The sequence below is a fragment of the Podarcis gaigeae genome (genome assembly GCF_964106915.1).
Source record: "Podarcis gaigeae genome assembly, chromosome: 8".
Lineage (NCBI taxonomy): Eukaryota > Metazoa > Chordata > Lepidosauria > Squamata > Lacertidae > Podarcis > Podarcis gaigeae.
This window is the reverse complement of record NC_139684.1, coordinates 45,632,319-45,656,358: the sequence shown is the minus strand read 5'-3', so window position 1 is coordinate 45,656,358 and position 24,040 is coordinate 45,632,319. Positions and strand designations below refer to the sequence as shown.

The 24,040-nt window shown below is 40.9% G+C and overlaps 1 protein-coding gene across 2 annotated transcripts in view; it reads right to left on the bottom strand.

The window, feature by feature from the left end:
- Nucleotides 1-24,040, bottom strand: part of CDH11 (cadherin 11) — a 99,693-nt gene that overhangs the window by 51,454 nt on the left and 24,199 nt on the right. Inside the window, exon 2 of one of the 2 annotated variants that reach the window (XM_083753524.1) lies at nucleotides 8,330-8,450. The gene's annotated coding sequence lies outside the window, so the exon portion shown is untranslated. The remainder of the gene's footprint in view (nucleotides 1-8,329; nucleotides 8,451-24,040) is intronic. The other variant, XM_083753525.1, reaches the window with a different exon arrangement.

The window sequence follows — 24,040 nt, the reverse complement described above, 5'->3', positions numbered from 1 at the left end:
TCAATTGCCTATAAGTTTTAGGAAAGCACATAAAACCCCAGGCCTGGGGACAGAATGCAGCCCTCTGTGTCCTACTCCTGCCAAGACTACACCCTTCAATGAGCCTGCTTTTGCCTGGTTGAGTATTTTCCCTGGTCTGGAACATGTCATTGAACTATGATCACGCCTCTTGCTTGCTTGGATACGGAGAGAGATGTGTGCATATTGAACTCTGTATTATTGGGAGAAAGATAAGAGCCCTACCTGCTCACATTTTCCTCTGGCTCCTCTCACCACTGGATTTGTGACCTTGAGATGAGTGCTCATAAGAGACTAGGCCTCAGGATAAAATAAAATAAAATCCCCTCTAATCCAAAAGAACATACTGCAGTGACATTTTTCTACAACATATCAAGGATCCCAAACACATGTTCATTTAGAAGAATGCAAGCCTAAAATGAAAGATTAGGGTGATGTCAGCCGTTTCCAGGGACCTTCTTTGTGAGGTTTTTTTAAAATGTAAAAGTTTTGTGTTTGCTTGGGCTGAGAGCTGGGGGGGGGGGGGCAGGGTGGAGAGCTGAGTGACAGCCAGGATGTTGAGACAGTGCATGTGTCAGCAGGAGAACAAACTGAGATTAAAGTGCATTAGTAACTTTGTATTAAATGTAACATTTAATTTAATATAACATGCTACATTAAATGTTACATTGCATTAATGTAACCTTTTTATATGTATTTTTGGAAAAATTGTTGCTGCTTTAGTTTCCATACACCACTTAGATATATATGTTTCAGAAGATTATATATTTTACACCAGGGTTCAGCAATTTTTTTCAGCAGGGGACCAGTCCACTGTCCGTCAGACCTTGTGTGGGGCTGGACTATATTTTGAAAGGGGAAAAAGAATGAATTCCTATGCCCTACAAATAACCCAGAGATGCATTTTAAATAAAAGCACACATTCTAGTCATGTAAAAGCACACTGATTTCCGGACCGTCCGCCAGCCGGAATTAGAAGGCAATTGGACCAGATCCAGGCCCCGGGCCTTAGTTTGCCTACCCATGTTTTGCACACACACACAGGTTTTAGAACAGCTTGGTTTATGAACAACTTGGAAATAAAACACTGCAAACCTGGAAGTAGGTGTTCCGGTTTGTGAACTTTGCTTTGGAAGCTGAACATGTTCTGCTTCCTGTTGAGTGTGTTCTGTTTGTAAATTGAGTCCCTGCTGCTAATCAGAGGCTTCCTGTTGAGTCTGTTGGCTGTTGAGTCCCAAGCACCCACGCAACACAGAGGTGATATTTGAAGCTTTGGCTATATATATATATGCATTTTTGTGTGTGTGGCTTTTTTGTTGTTGTTTTTTTACTGTGATTTGTTCTTTGTTTTATGGGACTGACTTGTGACTGTGGCTTGTGACTTCGTTTTTGTGACTTGTTTTTGTGATTGTGTGGAATCCTGTTCAACTACTGATTGATTGATTGATTGATTGATTGTGTGACTGCAGAAATGGATAAAAGCTCCCCAGCCAAACAATGACTATCATCAGTGCACATAAGAAAAAAAACCTTGTAATTTTTATCATCTACAATACTCTTATTTATTTTAAAGTACAGTACATTGATTATTGCTTTCATTTTATGGATCAATGGTCTCATTAGATAGTAAAATTCATGTTAAATTGCTGTTTTATGTATTGTTTTTAAAAGTCTGGAGCAGATTAATCCATTTTGCATTACTTTTTATGGGAAAGCATGCCTTGGTTTTAGAACGCTTTGGTTTTGGAACAGACTTCTGGAAAGGATTAAGTTTGAGAACCAAGGTACCACTGTACACATATAAAAACACTTACATTTTATATTTTAAATACTATGAATAAATAAAGCAGGACCTGAGTGCAACAACACTCTCTCCTATGGCTTCCACCAACTGATACATGTGATGACTTGATTACATTAGCATCTTCTGAATGAACCATCACAAATGAAACACTGCAAATAGAGCATGCTCAAGTGGGAACCGTAACAAAAGTGTGGAGTGCTGCTGCTCAAGATGTCAGCCGCTATATTCCAGCCCCCCCCCCTGTCCCCCCTGCAACTGTCACATATCATTCGATGACCATTGAGAATGTACATCTCCATAGGTCTGTTTTTTGGAGGGAGAGGTTTCTTTCCACCCACTTAGGGTTGTTGTTGTTGTTGTTTTACATCCCTAAATATTTTGGACCTTCAAACCACAGGGTTTCCCAAAGTCATAGAATTGTAGAGTTGGAAGGGACCCTGAAGATCATCTGCTCCAACCCCCTGCAATGCAGGAATATGCAGCTGTTCCATATACCTCCTTCTCGTACTATTTTGCCACATAAAGCAATATCACTCCTAACTAAGCATTGGAAACACAATGAGTTATATTAGGCATAGGCAAGCTCGGCCCTTCAGATGTTTTGGGACTACAACTCCCGTCATGACTAGCTAACAGGACCAGTGGTCAGGGATGATGGAGTTGTAGTCCCAAAACATCTGGAGGGCCGAGTTGGCCTCTGCCTGAGTTATATTGTCTCTAACACTACATTTTTATGCAGTCTGCTCAGACATTCAGCATTACACATTAGAAAATAATAAGTAGCACTGTGATGAAAAATCGAGACATACATCTCTATAGGAAATGACCGCAATGGCACAATGGCAGCCAAAAGTTAAATGATATCCTCCAATCTACCACTTATTAGATTCGAATTTCCTTCTACAAAATTGTCTCTATGGACTGATTCATTAAATGAGACCTGCACTTACTTAAAATATGAATCAGAAAGTAATTACTGTGATTTATAAAACAATATTCATTTATACAAGCAGGTCATCCCATTGCTGACCATGGAAGCCAAATACATGGTAGCCTACAGCCAGAATTCTAAGACAGAGTATGCACACTAGAGATTTGTATGCTCAGTCAAGGATTCTTCCATAGTATTTCCAGCAACAGCACCTACTAGGCTAAATTGTCCTCAAGACCCACCTAGAGTGTCGGATTTGGGGAAAGAAGTGTCCAACAAAGTTGAAACAATCAAATAAGGTCAAGCTGAGCCTCACTATAGTCACCAGTTGATGGAACATTTCTATCTGCTATTTTTCATTTTTGCCTCAGCAATCATAACCATTTTTGTATATTTCACCTTTGACTGCTCTTTGATGATTTAGATACAGAAACAGGAAATTTACATTCTTGAGTGAGCACAGCAGGAATGAAATCATTTCAGGGCAGAACAAAATATGAATTGAAACAGAGAATGTAAATGCCATATGGACACCCAGGTTTACATGACAATCAACAGAAGTGGTGCTTTTTTGCTCTTCTTTGCAGGAAGACAATTGAAATTCTTAATAGAGTGGACACCTAAAATCAACCAGCAGGGAGTCTTCTCTCAGAAATTATTATAGGCATAGCAGCTTCCTCTGTATTTCAAATTCAAAGCACCTACAGAAATCAATAGGACACTTCTCAAAACTGGATGCTGCTTGACTCAGACTCCCCACCCCCCACCCCCGTTCTTGATAAGTCTAAACAACTCCCATCCTTCACACTTTCTCTCGCTTCCTTTAAGAAATTGGATGAGGCCAAAGACCCATCTAGTCTGTACAACAGGAAACTCTTAATCCCAGGGTCATGGGTTTGAGCCTCATGTTTGGCAAAATATATACTGCCCTCCATCCATAGATCTTGGGGCAGTTCACACCGGCGACACCTGGATGCCTTTGAGAAGCTGAAAGGGAAGACCTGGATGCAGCAGCACTCTTCACCACTTGTGATTCCTATCAACTGGTCTTCAAAGACATACTGCTTCCAACAGTGGAGATAGAACATAAATAACCATTGGGACTAGACGACTGCCTTATCGTCCATGAATACGTCTAATCTTATTTTAAAGCCATCCAAGGTGTTTGACATCATCATGACGTCTTGTGGCAGCAAATTCCATAGTTTCATGATGTGTTGGGTGAATAAGTATTCTGAATTTCACAACATTCAATTTCATTGGGTGGCCCCTGGTTCTAGTGAGAAAGGGATAAAAAAGCATCTATCTATTCAGATTATCTACATCATGCATGATCTTGCACATCTCTAGCATGTTTCCCCTTACTTGCCCCACCCCAAACTATAATGCTCCAATGTCGTAACCATTGCCTCCTTGACCATTTACCAGTTCTGTAATATCCTTTTTGAGATGCTGCGCCCTGGGCAACACTATTCCACAGTATTCCACATGTTGCTGCACTATAGATTTTTAGAACTGGATTATGATATTGGCAGCTTTATTTCAATCCCTTTCCTAATAATCCCTAACATGGATTTTGCCTTTTTCGCAGCTGCCACACACTAGGTCAACATCTTCATTCGGTTTCTCACCAAACTCCCAAAGTCTTAGTCCTGCTCTGTCAGCTCAAATCCAATTAGCATATATTTGAAATTAGATTTTTTTTCAAAAAGTAACTGTTCTTAAGGAACTCAAAAACTGTAGCTGTTTCTGATAAAAAGTTATTGCCTTGTGGTGGCTCTTGGATGTTGTCTCCATAATTTCACCACAATTTTGTGATGGATGTTCATGTACCTATAGAAACCTGATAATCTCCTGCTGTTCCTCACGTATTGACATTTCAAGGTTGTGATCATGCTTCATGAGCTCCCCTGCTGACTAAAATAGATTCTCAACAAGGCCATTGAGGCAAAAGAAAAAAGAAAAATGAATTTGTAGATACAGCTTTGAGTGATGGAGGCACAAAACTTACAATTATCCTTCTATTTTTCCATTGTAACTTCAGGAAATGGACCTTTGTTTACCAAATTAGTAAGCACTCCTCTTACACCACACTTCCAAAATTAGGATTTCTAGAAGTTCATTCCCCAGCCTCTTTTCCACAGTTGAGACAGGTGGAATAAAAGTATGGGGTGGAGGTAGTTAAAACAAAACTGAAACAAAAAACTAAAACCCACAGGCCTAAGCACACATATGTGGAGACTGACACACTATCGCTCCTGCACATATAGGCACATTAGCAAAAGGGAAACATTCTCCAGCTTTCACAGCTTTGAGTTTGTCATTAAATGTGTTCAACGACCCCAAGATACCGTAGTTTATAAAAGGGATAGGGATTCTCTTTCAGGGAAAGGGCCACATTCCCTCCTCAATAGCCTTCTGGGGGCCAAATGCCAGTGGCAGGTGTGGCTAGAGGCAAAAGTTGGCAGAGCAGCACTGTGAATTTGTACAGCAGCCCTTTGCACGTTAGGCCAATTTCTACACACAGACACAAAGCTCATCTCTCTACCCACCATCCAGGCAAGGAAGTAGCACCGGCAGAGTTCACAGACTCGTTCCAGCCAGGCAGAAATACTCAAGGGGGGTACAAAGGAAGCCTGGTGAGGGATGTAACCTAGGTAGAGTCCCAGGCACCACACAGAGAGATTTGAAGTGCTGTATTTTCCCCTTAGATGACACATAGATGCCGTTGCCAAATTAAATTGATCACTGTCTGTTTAAGCATCAAATCAATGCTACTAACTCTCGAGACTAATTGCTGCAGTCTACCTTAACTGGCAAATGAATGTCACATACGCTGTCCTGTATTGAGGGTTTTTCTTTTTCTTTTTTTAAAGCGATGTCACAGCGCACAGGGCATTTAGCTGCCAGAAATAAGATTATCAACACTCAAGGACATTTTGAGCAGAAATGAAGCAGCTGTCAAGCAGAACATTGCTACCCTGCCTGTAAAACAATATGAATGAGTCAGCTAAGCACTAAGCTGTAATGTCATAGGCCTAAGCACTGTATTATGAGCATTGTAATTCAGTTGGGAACTTAACATCAGATGTAGCTAAGAAGGCTGATACTGGCATGATATCTATTACAGCCAATGCAGAAAAATGTTTGGGGCAAGTTAAAATGTGAAAATTCTTATATTTCAACAGCATGCATATTCAATAGCAGAAAAAAGAAAACATGAATCTACAGAATCTCAGATGGTAAAATAAAAATAAATAACCAACACAACTGAACAGAGAATAGCTGCAAAACAGGGAGAACAGTAGGGATGTGAAATTCCTCATTATCCTAATTGCTTCACACTCCAGCACTGCTTTCCCGATTTTAGGCTGGAACAGTGAGGGGAAAAAACACATTGACTGATCACATGTAGCGATGCACAAATCTATCAGTTGCAGTTTTGCTTGGTTTTCAAATCTTAAGTTCAGTTCCCCACATTTTCTCATCAGTTTAAGAATGCTAGTCCTCATGAAAATTCACCAGCATTTTAGTGCAAATTTCTCCTAATATACACATTTTTGTATGCAATTTCCCCTAATTTACATTTTTTTTGTGAAGCAATTTCCGTGATATAATGTATTTTAAATGACATTTTCACTAATATATGTATTTCCATGCACAATATACCAGACTGTATCTATTTCTGTTCCCATTACTTGGCTGGAAGACTGCATTGCAAAATTTGAAGAAGTCCATATTTCAAAGGATGCCTGTGTTTGGGGTCACATACTAACTTTACCTTTTTTCCTTTTTTTGCGTTACCTTCACGTATTATTTAGGGACATGCAAAATAGATTGGTTTGCCTTTAAATGTGAACTGAATCAAATTCCTCCTCTATCCACAGTCACAAATGAACAGCAGAGCTATTACAGTTTTGCAATGAGTGGCACTCCATGAAGTAGTTAACAATGAGCTGATGAAATAATGAGATGAAAATAAGCTCCAAAGATAAGCCTTACAGTCAGGAAACTGGGAAATATTTGGGTCACACACAAGAACCATCACTATGGATTAAAACCACAACTGGTTGTCAACAAACTCAAAATGTAGTAACTGCACATCAAGTACAAAACATATGCAAAGACTGACAAGCTATCTCAAGTCTATGGTCCCTTCTAGCGGAATGGAAACCCTTTTTCACTCCAAGGTTTGCACTTCCTTCTGGGCAACCCTTTGGAGGCCACATGCCAGTGATGGGACCAGAGGCAAAAGTGGGCAGATCAATGAATACAAACTGTACCTTCACACAGGAGGCTACTTTCTATATATACTCACACACCACTCTCTATCCTGCATCCAGACAAGCAAGAGACATTAAACAGTGTTTAAGGATGCATTCCATCCAGGTGTTTAAGGATGTATTCCATCCAGGCAAAAACAGCCGAGTGGTACAAAGCGGTGCCAGTGAGGAACGTGGCTGGGGAAGGACCCGAGGGTGGCCCTAGCACCTAAGTGTGAGGTGCCTCACTCCTGGTCTATCTCAACACTATTTCTAACAACAATAGCAACCAAAAACTTCAAAGAGATTAAAATAATAATAATTATAAATGAAAAGAAACCTCAATGAGATTCATGGTTCAGCACCGATGGAGGTATTCCCCTCATTTTTTAAAAAGTGCATAGCTTGCACTTTTTTGTGCTTTGAGTGAGGTGGCTGTAGTTCTGACTATTCTTCTGCAACCACTTTCCCACAACCATTCTTCTTGTACAACCACTCACAACTTCGTAGCGCCCTGACAGCTCCCTAACAACTTCCTTGCAGCACCATAGGCACCATACTTTAATGCAGAAATACTGTAGGTCACAGTGAAGGCAGGACCAGCAGTGCACAGTTTAAAAGGCATATTGGCCCTAACTGGGAAAGCTTCATTGGTATTGGCCTGCATGCTTCCCAATTAGTAGTAAGCTATTGCAGTCACATTCCAACAGAATATACCACAGAGCAGGGAAGGCTGCTGAATACACACTGAGTGGGATGCTGCTGTGCTGAAATTGGTGTGTGCCATTTTGATTTACAGCTGTGCCTATCTTTAGATGAGGGTGCCAGTCATGCCATGTTCAGGCACTCTTCCTCTAATGTGATTCCAACAACAGTAAACCAAAGTTATTTGTCTGGTCACAGAGCCAGTAAAAAACATGTATACATCTATACCATACATTTTCTAGTATGTACTAAACTGAAATATGTTGTGCTCGTATAAAAGAAGGACAGAAACCAACCAAGTTACAATTTATTCAGCAAAATCCTTTGCAGGAAGGAAAAAAAAGAAAAGAAATCTAGCAACTATTTCCATTACTATTTTCTTTGTGTCAGTAGGCCAAAGTTATCCAAATGCATACAAATTAACATGTATTAATCTTCTTTGATTACCATCATATGAGAGAAGCACACAGGTGCTCTTAATAGGGAAGTCATCAGAATCATGAAGGGTTTCCATATAAGAAATAAATGGAAACTACATCTCTCTCTCTCTGGAAAAAATAGTATTCCATCCTTGCTTGAAGTGCAAGCTGTTGTGATCAGGCATCTTACCTTCACCCACTGGAAACCCATTGCCAATTGAAGTAGCATATTCCCTCCATTTCAGCAAGTCAGCAGTCCCAGTGAAGAGTCAAGTTCTGTGATGCCAACGTATCCAGTATCCCAATTCTTTCTGGAAAAGAAAAGAGGGGTGGAGTTCAGTTGAAATTCAGAATGGCAATACAGGCTGAATAAAAGAATAAATAAAGTCTTTAAAGCATTCTCCCTTTCCTGGGACTCTGGGGAATTTTGAAGGAGGGAAGAGCCTCTCAACGTTGATATTTAAAAGTAACCAGTACAGACATATTATTGGGGGGTGGGGTGGGAATGTTCCCATAAATAAAGTGCTGGAGGCCATGTCAATATCCCACATGTTGTTCTCTTCCCCTTCAAGACAGAACAGAGTATCATGAAAGAAAATGGGCTCTGGAATCATTACCATGTGTAAGAGACACTGTTGCAAAAGTAACACCTAGAGTCTTGTCGCAGCAGCCAATTAGAGAATTCTGCTGGCTCAGGCCTTTCAAAGCACTATGAGGCAAATTAGAAAGGGAAGAGAAAGAGAAACAGGCTTGATCTATACAGATGCTTGATACTGAATGTAGTGTTGTAGTTAGAATTCAGAACTTAGTTCCATGGAGATGTGGGCTCAAACCCCAATTTAGGATGAGATTAAAGCCCTAGCCAGGTTCTTTGCTAATCGGCATTATGGAGAGGGAATGCAGAAGGGCAACTTCAGGACATGTTTTCTTTCTTTCTGAGTGATGATATCATGGTCCAAACTGCCCGGCTAATTGACCCATCCTCCTTGCTCCAACAAGTGCATAAGATGAGAATGAAACTTCCAGTTTGGTTCATGGCAGTTTAGCATAGTAGAAGACAGAGAAGAAGAAAACCAAACAGAGGTTGGATACCTTCTTCCAGTGGTTTTCTTTCTTCCTTTCTTCTTGGGGGTACTTGAAAGAATAAGATATGGCAGAGGTAGCCACTGTGGAACCCTTCAAATATTGTTGGACTCCAGCTCCCATCACCCTCAGTCAGAATGGGCAATGGATTATGAGAACTGTGGTTGGATATTATCTGTAGAGCTATCCCTGGGACAGGGAGTTCCATAGCCTGGGAACTACAGCTGAGGAGGTCATGTCCCATATACCCACCAATCACACTTCTGATGGTGGTAGAATGCAGAGGAGGAAAGCATGGAGGAAAGTTTATTCAGCCCTGAATAACAACAGCAGCAACTATTATTATTATTATTATTATTATTATTATTAGGATCCTATTATAGAATTGTAAAGACAGAAGGGACATGATCTAGTCCAATCCTATGCAATGCAGGAATTCTGACCACAACCATTCCTGGGTGGACTCGAACCGCCAACCTTCTAGTTAACAGCCAGACACGCTGACCCATTGTCCCACAGGCTATATGCAAGATTTCAGATGACTTACTTTCCCACTGGCTCACAAGAAGAAGGATAGATAGATTCTCAGTAAGGGATAGATAGATAGATAGATAGATAGATAGATAGATAGATAGATAGATAGATAGATGATAGATAGATAGATGATAGATAGATGATAGATAGATGATAGATAGATAGATAGATAGATAGATAGATAGATAGATAGATGATAGATAGATAGATAGATAGATAGATAGATAGATAGATAGATAGATATAGATAGATGATAGATAGATAGATATAGATAGATAGATAGATAGATAGATAGATAGATAGATAGATATAGATAGATGATAGATAGATGATAGATAGATAGATAGATATAGATAGATAGATAGATAGATAGATAGATAGATAGATAGATATGCAGGTTTTGGTGTCCTCGGGTGTCTTCCCGTGTAAAAGTTGGGGTGTCTAGGCGACGTTAGATATGCATATATTTGCATTGGCATCGGAGTTTCTGAATTCTGATATCCCTACTATAATGTGTCATGGGTTTATATCCTGCCTTGGACCTTTGCAATTTGTACATTACAGGAAATAATCAATTATGATCCCCCACAAAGGAAAGGTAAACAAAGGTGGTGAACATGGGAAACTTAAACTGAAAGCTGTATTTTCCTCTCCAAGGGTATTAAAATGGATACATAATGCATTTTGTCAGTTGTAGGCAGAAATGCCGACCAGCTGATACTTCTTAAGTTATATTTCTTATGAATAACTCATTAAGAAGAATTATACTTATCTTTTATAACATATTATGGATTAGCATATTTGTCATAAGACAGAACCACGGGCATTGATTATGATTTCCAAGCAAGAGATGGAAAATCCATAACAGCCATTTTTGGATTTATTTTTTGACAGGCCAGCTTACTTATTCCAATTTCAGGTTGTAGTGTTCAAAGTCAAAATGCAACAATCAAGGGGAGGGAGGGAGGAAAGTATAATCAATAACTCATCACCAGTAAACATGTAATTTGAATGGAATTGATATAATGGTACTTTTAGCCCAACTCATAACAAGATTATTATTTTTTCCTCTTTTTAAGTAAGGCATTTCTTGAGGAGTTGGTTTATACTGAGTGGCATCCGTAGGGATTTGAAAACTGTTGGTACTTTGGATGCAAAGAAACGGGGTGTCCAAAAAACCAGCCCATTGTCCTTGTAGTAATTACTTCACAGTGCCTGATGCTAAATGGACAGTTCTGGGTCCCAAGAACCAGCTGAATCCTGTATTGTCCTTGCATGATAAAAAGATTAGAGGCTGAAAAGCAGAGGAACTGAATCTCACAGCTTCTTAGACTGCACAGTGAAAAGACCATTGTAACATCCTCATAAATCCTCAGCTCCCTGGGCTCTTGACAACTAAAGCAATGGACAATAGAATTCTTGTGTTCAACAAAACAATCATTGTCTGCCAAAGGGCTTATCTGCTTAATTTACAAATGTCTTTCATTGTCCCCAAATAATTCCCTATTAGAAAAAAACACCCTATGACAAGGAGAACTAAATAAATATTTGCAGATTTGTAGTATATTTGCCACCATGACTGCATCAATAGGAACAATAAGAACAAGAACTATAACAAAATATGAGACCATTGCAGTTTCCTTTTCTCAGGCCCACATTTATCATTACTGTATATGCCAGGTGTATATGCATTAACGTGGCACATCACTCTCAGTTTTAGGGTGCTTTCAGATGGGTATTGGTTGTGAGACTGACGGTCCTGATGTGTGCTTTTTTCTTTTTTGCTGCATCTTCAAATGCCTACTGACATTTTTTCCTCATTTAATCCAGATGTACCCTTTCCAGGGAAAATCCAGTGAGTAAAAAAAGGGGGGGACTGGTAAATAGCTAAGTTTAAAACACTTTTAAAGTTTGAAATAAGTTTAAAAAAAGGAAAGAGAGAGAATTCTTAAATATTTAATAAAAGCCTATCAGAAGTTCAGACTAATGTTGCTGAATGATATTTAATTAAAATATCTGGACATTTGTATCCAGTTTCAATGTACAATAAGCAAGCAATAGGCAATAAAATAATTCCCCAGACACTCATGCCTATCACTTTTTAAAAAACAAATTTTCACATCGTGTGATACCTTAAGCAAGAGAAGCCTTGCAAATTCTTCTATTCCTTGACACACAACAAATCCACAATTTTACCAATTCCCCCCTTCCTTTTTAAAATCTGCCCCCTGCAATTTATAAAATATTCAGGGCCATGTTCTTGCTTTAGTTTTGCAAATCTCAACAAAACCATTGGGCTGCTTCCAAGCTTGGTGGCAGCAAACTAATTACTTTCAGATGGGCTTGGCTGGGTTGAACAGACCCAGGGCTCAATGAATATTCCCCCAGACTGTTGATTACAATGGTCAAGGCTGACCTATGTCAATTTTGGGTCAGACAAAATGCATTGTAATTGAGGCCCTGATGCATTTTGACCTGACCATAACAGATCAGCCAAGGAACTCCCTGGGCAAATACAACAGGAGGCATTTTTCTAAATCAGGGCTAAGAAACCTGTGGCAAACAGAAAGGGAAGCTTTGGCCCAGTAGTGGCTAGTTTAATCCTAAAGGGATTAAAGTGGTATGATACTGCTTTAAATGCATGGTGCAGAAGAGGCCTAGGAGAGAAAGGGGAAAATGTATTTGACACTTCTAGTTACTAGACTTGTCTGAATCCACATAAGCTTCATTCAGCAGAATAAAAATCTATGGCACCTCACAGTTCTCAGATTCTTCAAACATTATTTCAGCCATTGTCAAATATATGTCCCAGCCCATCTTTCAGTGTGCATACTTATCTATAGTAAAAAACAAACAAACATACAAATCTGTATCCACATTGCATTTTAGAGTTCTCCTTTAATTTTCTGCACATTTTAATGCTTCAATCCTTTCAGAGAGAAAAGAATGTTGGCTTTTGACATACAGCAATATCAGTCAGGGGATGGTGTTTTTTGTGTAAACAATTTGGTCTTTGCCACAGCAGAACTGTTTCTATAAAGAAGGAATATATAAACATTGACTCAACCATTTTCCAGTCTGTCTCCAGTACCTCTTTAAGATGGTACTTTAGGAGCTGCACCCTGGCTCACACTGCTCAGCAACCCCCCCACCATTCCCCTCAAACAAAACAGTCAGTTTTGACACAGAAAAAATAGCAAAGATGTGTACAATACAGAAACTGACACCTGAAATCTAACACAGCAGAGCCTTTCTCGCTGTACTCAAACCTTCCTTTAAGCTGCCACTTCCCCCCTCCACTGTCTGCCTCTGCTCACTCTACTCAAACCACTGCCATTGTTTAAAATCACCACTTTCCGTATTTCAGTTTTTCTCCAATCCTGCTTCATTCAAACATCTGCTGTTGTTTAAAACCAACATTTTCCACTCAGTGTTTCCCTATCCATGGTCATTGGCCATGCTAGTGGGGCAAGTGGAGTTGGAGTCCAACAGCATTTGGAGGGCCACAAGTTTTAGATTAGTCCTGAAGACCTTCTTCCAGCCACCTTTTGAAATGGAATTTGGTTTAAAAAATGGCTGTTGGCTGTGAGTTTATTGCTGTGTGCTTCCTTAACTGTTTCCATTTATGATGTGGTATTCTGCATTATTTAGCGGTCTTGGCTGATGTCTTTTTAATTCGTTTTCCTAGATCTATTTTATTTGTTTTTCATTTGATGTATTTAATTTTTCACTTTGTAAGCCTGTGTGTGTGTGTGTGTAGAAAAGCAATAGAGCAATAATTAATTGACTAATCCCCTCACCCCTATGCATGAACATGTCATTTCCAGTCAGGAATCTCTTGGAACATGGAGTTGTATCCAATTAAGTTGTACTTGGAATAGTAATGGATCATAGTTAGTTAAGTTATTATTTTCAGTGGGTCAACTCTGTATAGAAGCCTGCATTGGATACAACCCATTGACCCTGCCTTATTTCACAGTCAACTGAGTCACAGGTGCAGATCAGGGCAGCCACTTAAGCATCATCAAAAGAGGACAAAAATAATTTGCATTAAAATTGCATATGCGCTCTCTCTCTCTCTCTCTCTCTCACACACACACACACACACACACACACAATTTTTAAATAGAAATATATCTCATCATACTTGGGGAAACCGTGACAAGGTGACCTGTGTGCAGTGATGCTGTCAGGGCTGAACTTTGGGTCATGAGCCCCGTGTTCCTCTCAACAGAATGAACAAGAGCCCACCAAATGCACCAGAGCTATCTTAATACATTCTGAAGTTTGTGAAGCATATGGAGAAGTGAATCTATCTTTGGTCTTTCTCTGTTTCTCGTTTTTCAAATCTTAAATTCAGTTCTTGACATTTCTATACCTGTTTGCAGGTTTATTTGTTTTTTAAAATCCTCATGAAAGAATGTTGGGCATAAATCCAGACATTTCAGGGTGGTGAGGTTTTGTGGGGGGAGGAGTAAAAGTAGCAAAAAACAACAACCCTATTTTTGAAAATCCACAATATTCTTGCAATTTAAGCTGACACAGAGAAATGTTTCTTTGTTTTGTTTTTTACAGCATTCTTCACTGAGCAAACCACCCAGACCCCTAGAGCCCTTTCCTGGTGAGTCACTGCCAGCTCAGTCCCTGAAACAAATCATATTGGCCTTACGTTGAACCCACTGCCTGATATTTTTAAACTGGACGTGCCAGGGATTGAACTTGGGATGCTCTGAATGCAAAGGGGGTGCTGTATCTTCCTTGTTTGGAATTGCCAGGATTGGATCTGGGACCCTTTTTGCATAAAGCATGTCCTCTGCCATTTAGCTACAGACCATTTCCCTTAATGTGCAGTGATCAAATGCTGAGAAATCAAATGGTGTTGACATGAGTGATCCAGGCTCACCCAAATAGGCAGGCTTTCCTCATGGCAACCATGTGAATCAGCCCCCAGATATACAAGTGCCTTGATGACCCTTAAAGGGAAGGGCTCCTTGGTGGAGCGTCCCAATATTGGCTGAATGTTTCTTGCCTTTCTTTCCCTCCAACATTCCTCTTTAGCAGACTGTTTCCTCTCTCCGTCTCTGGTTCTCTCTCCTCCTTCCAGGGTTCTGTCACACTTCCACAGTCATTAAGTAGTTGTTAAAATGAGCTGCAGAGGATGTACATATCTGTCTTTCTGTTATATTTAATTATGTGGCCAATGCAAGGCATCCAATTGCCTTCCTTATGCAAAAGTATTAGGTAGGACTCGTTACTTTGATTAACAGCACAATGTTTAATGTGAGGCCTTTGTTAAATGGAGATTGCTTTGCAGTCCTTCTAGATATTTATTCCTATGCTCTCTTCTTGAATGCTGATGCCTTCTGACAGGAGAAGATATTCATGGGAGCAAATTCCTGGCAGGCTGAAGAGGCAAAGGGATGTGGTATGCAAGCAACTGGTCCCAGCAATCAGTTATGGTAGATACCTCATCAAGAGCTAATCTAAAGATTCAGGGTATTTTTGATAGGATTTGAAGCATGCAGTAGAATTTTGAATTGAGGCTGCCTTTAAAGTGTGCCTCTCGGGGATGCTAGAGAAAAGAAGATTTATACTAGTTAATCCTGATAGAAATAAAAAAAAGAGGAACAATAAGCATTTCCAAATTGGTTTGGGATAACAATATGCCCAAGCCAAAATTGATTCTAAGATGATCATTTCTGTTGATACATTTGTAATGAATCCATATTAGAGCAGTGTGTCTCGGAAAACAAACAAAAGCTGCAAATAATAGAGAAACTAAAAAGATTATGCATGTTTACCAGGCTGAACTGAGTAAACAAAAAGTTTCAAAGGGATCTTTGCTGTAGCAGAGAAATGAGAAGCCGATTTCCCCAGACCTCATGTGTGCAAAGCTCCAAAGACTTGTTCACAATGAAGCAATACTTTGTGCCCTGCAGATATTGCTGAACGCCAGCTCCCATAAGGCCCAACCAGCAGTGCAAATTGTCAGGGATGCTGATGCTGAGAGTTGTAGTTCATTAACATCAGGAAGACCACAGGACACCCCAGTCCTGCCATAAGTTCTTATAAAGATGGTTAAAACATGATTTTGTTTGTCAAGGGCATGCTGGTGGCAGATAACTCACGGACTGAAAATAAAAGCCTGTTATGGCTCTAGGATTTGGGGTTGGGGATTGAGCAAGCTGCCTCCTCCCTTAATAGCCCCCGCTGTACCCAGTGCCATTGCTGCTAACTGCTCAACCAGTGGCAGAGGCAGAGCTTCATGCTCCGGCACCAGGGGCGGAGAACAGGTGGGGGAATGGCCAGGGGTGTGGCATGCATCCTGGGGCGTGGTGCGCCGCCTGCAGGGGCATGACGTGCATCCTGGTGGTGTGGTGCGCTGCCCGCAGGGGCATGGTGCATTGCCTGGGGGCATGGCACTCAGTGCAGGGCGGCCAGCCACGATGGCACCCCACCAGGATGGTGGTGCTGGGAGCTGTGTTCTCCCCCCGCCCCCTTCTCCCTCTGCCAGTGTGCTCAACATCAAAAATAAATGGCTGCTGAGGGTGCGACAGCAGCTATTGCTCCTTTGCTGCCATCACAGCTCACTCAGACCAGAAAAATGAGTAAACCAGTAGGTGGCAAATGTGGAAGGGAGTAGCAGCAAGACCAAGTGAAGTCACTGGAATGGCTGCCAAGGTATGAGCCTCAGCAGGTGTCCAAACATGCTGGCTTTTTCCAAAGTAAGTCCACAATGCTTGGGGTTCCCAGGCTGTTCAACAATATTTGCTGGATATGCCAGTCTGATGGGCAGCTATGCTGATCAAGGAAGCTAATGTGCTTGGTTTTGGATTCATTATTATTGTTGTTTGAAGGTGAAATATGCAAGCAGAAACTGACAGATAAGAATGACTTAAAGTTTAAACATATAGCGGCAACATTAACATCTGTTGCCAAGTCTATCAAGACCTTCCAAAAGGATTGCTAAATTGTCCCAACAGTCAATCAGGCAGAAGCTGGCCAGTGAGCCAGAGGTGCCTCTGAAAAGCACTTAAACAACAAGACTAGAGAGATCTAGCCAATTGTAACCGCTGTAATTTTCATAAAACAATGTCTGTTGCCCACCACGACTGTGAAGCCAACTATGCTTGCAATACGGAACAGCAGCAGCGATCATTACTTGGTAGATTATAAATAAAAACTTGTTTACTGAAATTTAGCTGGTTTTCTCCCACAATGTGTTGGGTGCTGTTGTTCCGTCAGAATGATTCAGCACTCAAAATAGCAAAACCCAAAATTCCCTCTTCCTGCTATTAATGCTAGTTCACAGAGTAAAATGATGCATAAATACCAGTTACTGCATTGCCTACATTTTTACAAGGCATAGGTAAATGGAAGCGAAGCTGTAGGGTTGGGTTCCCACCCTGTGGCTTCAAGACATGTTCCCCTATTGCCTCACTCAGACCTCATCTGTACTAGCAGCTGAAGGAGGTGGCAGTGGTGAAGCTCAATGGTATATCATCTGCTTTGCATGCAGAAAGTCCCATGCAATGACTCCTCCAGGTAAGGTTAAAAAAGACCCCTGCTTTGAAAACCTAGAAAGCCACTGCAAGTCACCAGATTGTAGTGGCAGTGATGGGAATTATTTTTAAGTGCTCTCCCATGTACTAAACCTCCTGCAAATTTACTGGCTAGCCCATCAGGGGGTCAGGGCCGATCCCTGTTCACTCCCTGCTGAACTAGTTTTTAAGCTACTAAGTGTCTTATTTTAATGTAGAGGAGTTTTAAATGAAACAGTCTATTATACTACTTCAGAATTCACCTGCCTCATTACTCTTTCATTCTATTGTATTTATAGAGCAGTTCTTCAGTAACACACACTCTCTGGAATCAGTGTCTCTACCTGCAGAATTCTGGGTCCGAGTCTAGACATACAGCAGAATGAGAAAAGAATGAAAATGAGGAGTGGACTATACCACTTCAGATGACAAGAGGGGAGGGGGATTCCACTTTCGAATAGTTCCATATATCTTTGGAAGAAGAAAACATGCATACATAGGATCAAAGGTTCTAGAACCTCTCCCTGCTATGCTACTGTTCTATCTTACGGGAATCTCTAACATAGGGGAGTATTTCAAATGGTTATCTTCTTATCCCAGTATATTTCTCTGCACAACTGGTTACCACAACATTTCCAGCACAATTTAAGGCCTTGGAGATTACCTATAAAGTCATAAATAGTTTAGGACCAAGATGGCTGAAGAGATGACCTGTCTACATACAAACTGGATGCCCATTTGTAACTGGATGCCCTGCTGCCAGCTGATGGCAATAAGATGTTCATTACAATCAGTACTCCAGTTAGCCTTCTCTGGAGTGATGCCCTGCTTGTTAAGCTGCCTCCCCTAGGAAATGTGATTGGTTCCCTCATTACTGACATTGAGAAGGACTTTTAAGACACATCAGTTCACTTGCAACCTCAGTTTAATCCCCCAGCACCACCTTGTTTCAGCTCTACCCTATTTTGTGAAGTTTGTCTATTTTTACTGGTCACTGTATGTCACAGGGGGTGGTTTTTAAGTTGATGTTGTGAAGTGCCCTGCTGATGCCAGTCCTGCACTATGTGCTAGACTGTTATGCCCTACTTATTCCATTGAATGAAACAGAAGCAGTAGCAGTATGCATGAGGAGGGTGGAGTGGCCACAGCATCCTCCCAGTGCTTCTGGCACTGCCACTAGCTGGAAGAGGTGTAGGGTGGGGTGGAGTGGGATGAGGTGAAGTGAGGTGGCCCAAAGGCAGGGGGCCTCCAGCTTGGTGGAGTTGACTGTCCCACAAATGTGAACACACATGTGGGGCTACCATCATCATCCCAGCCCCTTTGCCTGGCAAATGATGTGCCACCACAGGGAATTCTAGCCCCTTTGTTTGTCACTGCTGCATCTAAACACACCCTTATCTTCCCTATTGACATCAATGGATCATAACATTTATTTGGTTGGCTCATACAGCTATATAGCTGTTGCCAATAATTCGGAAGCAGCAGCTGAGAACTAATAATATGGCCCAGCAGAGTGCTTTGCCTAAATCTAACGTTGATAGATATGGAAAACAAGCCATATTATTAACTGATAACGATGCTGCAGGAGCAGCAAAAATAACATGCACAGAATAAAATAACTTGCTGAAGCTTCAGTAGGGAAACAGCAGTAAAGAACTGAAGTCAGCAGATGATAAGGCTCCACTCTAAAGTGGATAAAGCAGTCCGGTTACTAGCAAATTAAAAATAACCCTTAAATTCTCAAAGAATTCCATGAGGGATGTTAGTCACACACTTCTCATTGATTTTAATTTAAGTTCCAGAGAAGTTCAGTAAAGCTGGTGTCTCCAGTGATCCTTTGTAGAACAAACAATTGGCAGTTTAATAAGTCATGATTTCTAAATCACATGCCTACGCAGGCTGTCTCTAATGAAGACTTAGGAGCAAAGCAAGGTAGAACTGGAAGGGGAGGCAGGGAGAAAAGGATTGAAAAGATGCCAACGTATTGACCATGATCAAAGTTAATAGTTATGACTCAACATTCATTTCATTATCACAGCTACGTTTTATTGAACCTTTTAATTATTATTTTTATCATTATTTAGGAAGCAAAATGATAATAATAGTAATAATGAAATTTCTGGTGCCACTGAAGTCTGAGGTGAGGGAGTGGACTTTCAGAGAGAGGCTTTCTTAGTGGTAGGAACCCAGGTGTGGAACACTCTCCTCATGGTGGGTTCCCTGAAATTCACTTCCTTGTGCTTTCGAAGCTAGGCAATCACTTTTCACTCCCTCCCCCAGCTTTTAAGATACAATTTTGGATGGCTTCCCATAATAGATGGCTACTCCAGGAGGAAGTAATGCTTCTCAATATCAGCTGCTAGAAACCATAGGAGTGTTATTGTGCTTGAATCCTGCTTGCAGGTTTCCCAGATGCATCTGGTTGGCCACTGCAAGAACAGGATACTGGACTAGGTGGGCCCATGGCCTGATCCAACAGGCTTTTCTTTCATTTGGATGACTGGTTTATCAAACATTCATCCCAATTTGTTTGCACAAAGCTTGTGAGAAGGTTATAGTAGGTGATACCAGAGCCAGTGACAAGCAGAGCCAACTTATTTTGGCTTTGCCCCCATCCTCCTGCTGAGTTCTACAAAGGCAATGCTGAGACTGAGGAGGATGGGGGAGATGAGTGCAACCTCTGGACTACTTGTAAGTAAAAATGCAGGCAGGTGGGGGCTGGCTGAGAGCAGGCAGATGTTGGTTGGGCAATGCCACATTCACCCAGCTTCCACTTGGCACTGGGTGCAGGGAAATGAGTGCATTTTGGATCTGGATGATCTATGCCTGTGGAATGCCCAGTTTGCACCACCACAACTAGTGGAACACCACCAATAAGATATTTGTGCTGGTGGAGCTTTCCACCACTAATCCAAGGGTGGTTATGTGTTTTTATTTGCCAGTAGTCCTCCCTCTTCAAAGGCACTTAAGCTGTTTCCTCAGGCTCTTTCCATTTTTCTAAAACATTCTCATTCTCTTCACCTTGAGGCAGTAGAAAAGGGCAGTGACTAAAAACAGGTTTAGTGAAATCGCTTATCTCACAGATGTAATCCCGGGGCATAGAAATCCAAGTAAAGCCCATTGGAACGTTCATTCTGAAAACACACTAGGATGTCATTGTTCCCTTGCTGGGAACGTGGAAAGTAAATCCTGACACGGCAGTGAAGCTCTCTAGCCAAAGTCTAGTGTGGGCTTGCTCCCTCGACACATAATTGTCATGAAGAGAACAAACAAAAGGGCTGCAGACAACATTTGTATTTTGAGTATTAAAGGTATACCACTTAGTTTGGGGGCAAATTTATGTTTTTGTTATTTCATTTCATTGGGTTGTATCCAATTAAGTTCTAACCAAAGTTGACCCATTGGTAAGCCATTGTGACTTAGTGGTTAAAGTGTCAGACTAGGACCTGGGAGACCAAGGTTCAAATCCCCACTCAGCTGTGAAGTTCACTGGGTGACCTTGGGCTAGTCACTGCCTCTCAGCCTAACCTACTTCATCACAAGTTTGTGGTGGGGATAAAATGAGGATGAGGAAAACTATGTATGCCACCTTGAGCTCCTTGGAGGAAGAGAGGGAAATAAAGTACATATGCTGCCAACATGTGAATATTGTTGGAGGAGTGCATATAAGCATGCCACGCTCTGTTACACCTCACCTCCATTATATCCTCGTCCTTCCCTCTTCCCAGTCCAGAAGGACCTACTACACATTGGCGATCACATGTCATTTGGACGTGCCTAATATTAAAATCAGGGGCATGGGTGGTGTTGTGGTCTAAACCACTGAGCCTAGCACTTGCCGATTGGAAGGTCGGCGGTTCAGATCCCCACAACGGGGTGAGCTCCCATTGCTCGGTCCCAGTTTCTGTTAATCTAGCAGTTCGAAAGCACGCCAAAGTGCAAGTAGATAAATAGGTACCACTCCAGCGGGAAGGTAAATGGTGTTTCCGTGCGCTGCTCTGGTTTTGCCAGAAGCGGCTTCATCATGCTGGCCACATGACCTGGAAAAACTGTCTGCAGACAAACGCCGGCTCCCTTGGCCAGTAAAGTGAGATGAGCGCCGCAACCCCAGAGTCATTCGTGACTGGCTTAACTGTCAAGGGTCCTTTACCTTTACCTTTTAATATTAAAATAAAGTAAGTGGACATGTCTAACTTAGGTTTCAGTAGTAATACTCTGAGCAAAAGTTATTTGAACACAATCTCCTCTGAATATAACATGCCTTCATAAGTATTTTATCTACCCACTTTCCTTATATATTCATTCAGAATGGGACAATTTCAAACAAACAATTTGGAAATAAGCTGCAGGCAGTATTTTTTTGACAACAAATCCCCTCATAAAGATGTTGCTTCATTTGAAAAGTTATGGGCATCAATAAATGTAATAGCTAACTTCAGACATTTTGTAGAGATTAAACTGGTAAATAATGTTCACATGAATGTGGATAGAAGCATCTATTACTACACATTTTCGAAAAGAAATAAAAGAGTCATTTTCTTTCCAGAGAAGAAGGGGTTCATAATTTCATAACAATAAGCTATTTGTGTTGTTTTGTGCAGAGGTATTACTACTCCTTATCATTTGTCTCCATATTAAAAAAATAACTTAAAGGGTCATTAAATTAAATAATCATAATATTCCATTTTGTTTTTTTACACTATCTTAAATGTGTTTTATTAACTAGTTATCACTTTGACTGAAGTATATGCCCTTGATAATAAAACGTGTTCTTATTTATTTACCATATTTGTGTCTCATTGCTCTCCCAAGGGTTTAAGAAGAGCCGAAGGTTGTTTCCTATTCGTAGAATCACAGAGTTGGAAGGTACCTCAAGAATCACCCATTGCAACTCCTTACTGATGGAGGAAATTTACTGCTCCTTTATTCTTGGTGGGTGCTCATCCAACCCCAAATTCTCTAATAAAGGAGAGTCCACCCTCCCCACCCCACCCCCACACAAGCTGTCTTTTCCACAGTCCAAGAACTCATGCCATCAGGAAATTCTTCCTGCTGCTTAGTGGAATCCCCTTTCTTGCAATTTGAACCCTTTGACTCAGGTCTTACCATCTGGAGCAACAGAAACAAAACACATTTGCTCATCTATGTGGCAGATATTTGTAGGTCTCTATAATATGACTGCTTAAAGCCCTATGCAGCCCACGACCCACATACCTATGGGACTGCCTCTCCTGGTATGCCCCGCTGAGGACCTTAAGGTCCACAAATGACAACACTTTGGAGGTCCCAAGTCGCAAGGTGGTTAGATTGGTCTCAACTAGGGCCAGTGCCTTTTCGGTACTGGCCTCAACTTGGTGGAACGCTCTGTCACAAGAGAGCGGGGCCCTGCGGGACTTGACATCATTTCTGCTGGGCCTGCAAGACAGAGCTGTTCCACCTGCCCTTTGGTTTGGACTCAGTCTGACCCTTATGTTTCCCTCCCCTTATGGTTTTGATCTATGGGCTACTATTAAAATGAAGCTGCAATTTAAATTGTATTTTAACCGGTATTTTAAATTGGTCCCCCCCCCCATTATGTTTTTATTGTAATTTTACTGGCGTTAGCTGCTCTGAGCCCTGCTCTGGCCGGGGAAGGCGGAGTATAAATAAAAAATATTTATTTATTTATTTATTTATTTATTTATTTATTTATTTATTACCATATGCTATCATATCTTCTCCAAAAATACCCAGATCCATCAACATTTCCTCATAGGATATGGTTTCCAGGCCACACACCATCTTTGGCCTTTTCTGCACTACACATTGAAAGCAGCATCATGCCCCTTTAAATAGCCATGGCTCCCATCAAAGAATCCTGAGAACTGTAGTTTGTTAGGGGCGCATAGCATGGTTAATAGACTCCCTCACAGAGTAGGGAGTCCCAGCATTCCTGGGAAGAGGGATTGACTGTTTAACCACTCTTGGAACCTTAGGGCAATAGGAGGTTTTTCACAGTTCTCAACACCTTTAATGAGCTAAAGCTCCCAGGATTCTTTGGGGAAAAGCCGTGGCATTATACTGCTTTAAATGTATAGTGCAAATGGGGCTTTTGTTGTCCTCCTCTGGATAACAAGCCTTTGAGGAGGATTTGGCTGAGAGACAGGAATTGGACCAAGGTCACCCACAGTACATTTGATGGCTGAACAGAAATTAGAATCCAGTCTTCCTAGCCTCAATTTATTATATAATGGCTCTTACACTAACACAACATATATGGGTGAATAATTCACCCAATTCAGTTCAAGTTGAACATCTTTGCATCTCCCTAATTTTTTCAGTGCTGGTGATTTACAATCCCCGCTCACCTATTGCAAACAATGGGACACAGAAACCTTGATTAACTTTGATGAGATCACACACGTATTAAAGAATGACACAGATACTTGGAAGGAAAACAGCAAAGTTTGATTCATATTTACAAACAAAACCCCCAAATCACTTTTAACTCAGCTAACAGACATATTTCTCTTGTTGTTCATTATCTCTTACTGCTCTGAAATGGAATGCTTTGATCTCCAACAAGATAATGAATCAATACAAACTACAGGTGTTCTCTTTTCTTGCTTTGATAACTCTTTTTCATATAATTATTGAAATGTAACTGCTTCCACAGTATGTTCAAAATTCAAAGATCAAACTCATGTTTTGAGCAAAATTTTATTCATACCCACTAATCATAGAATGTATTTGTGCTTGTTTGA